The 772-nt window shown below is 37.4% G+C and overlaps 1 pseudogene; it reads left to right on the top strand.

The window, feature by feature from the left end:
* Positions 1-455: 455 nt before the first annotated feature.
* Positions 456-551, top strand: LOC114200739 (U6 spliceosomal RNA; annotated as a pseudogene).
* The last annotated feature ends 221 nt before the right edge of the window (positions 552-772 follow it).

The following is a 772-nucleotide window of genomic DNA, read 5'->3' as shown; positions in this document are numbered from 1 at the left end:
TTGATTTCATTTGCCAGGTCATGTTCAAAGGATCTCATTTTCAAAATGAGTCTGCAACATGGAAATAGAAACATGTCTTCCCTCATTTCTTTGTCTGGTAAAATAACAAAGGAAAATGGCTGTGTTTGAGAGAAGTGGTTTTATTACAAATAAAAGGAGGGTTTTTTTTATTAACCAAAAAACTGTAGGCAAATCTGAGGGAGCCCATGACCTTGAAGAGATCATGCCAGTGTGCTCGCTTCACCAGCCCATAATCTGAAATTGGAAAATAGAGGCCCACTGGGGTAAGCACCCAACTCTTGGTTTCAGCTCAGGTCACGATCTCAGGGTCATGAGATGGAGTCCCTCATCAGGCTCCGTGCTCAGCATGGAGTCTGCTTGGGGATTCTCTCTCCCTCTTCCTCTGTACCTACCACTCATGCTCTGTCTCTCTTTCTCTAAAACAAACAAATAAATCTTTTAAAAAATTCTTAAAAATTAGAACAATACACAGAAGATTAGCAAGGATGTGCAAGGATGGTATGTAAATTTGTCAAGTATTCCATATTTTTATTTGTGTACTCCTGAAACTAATATAACACTGTACCTTAATTATACCAGAATTTTAAAAATAAATAAATAAATGAATTTTAAAAAGATCATGCCAGTGGATTTTTTTCAAAGATTCAGACACATTTCTGTGTAAGAAATGGAAACCAACTTACAGGGAATAAGCTCTACTGCGACATTAAAAACATATATACTGGGGTGCCTGGGTGGCTCAGTCATTAAG

The sequence above is a fragment of the Eumetopias jubatus genome, unplaced genomic scaffold, assembly GCF_037043125.1.
Source record: "Eumetopias jubatus isolate StellerSeaLion01/CBP00866 unplaced genomic scaffold, mEumJub1_p1.0 scaffold_5, whole genome shotgun sequence".
NCBI lineage: Eukaryota > Metazoa > Chordata > Mammalia > Carnivora > Otariidae > Eumetopias > Eumetopias jubatus.
Note: the sequence above shows the minus strand (reverse complement) of the source record. Positions and strands in the feature narration are given on the sequence as shown.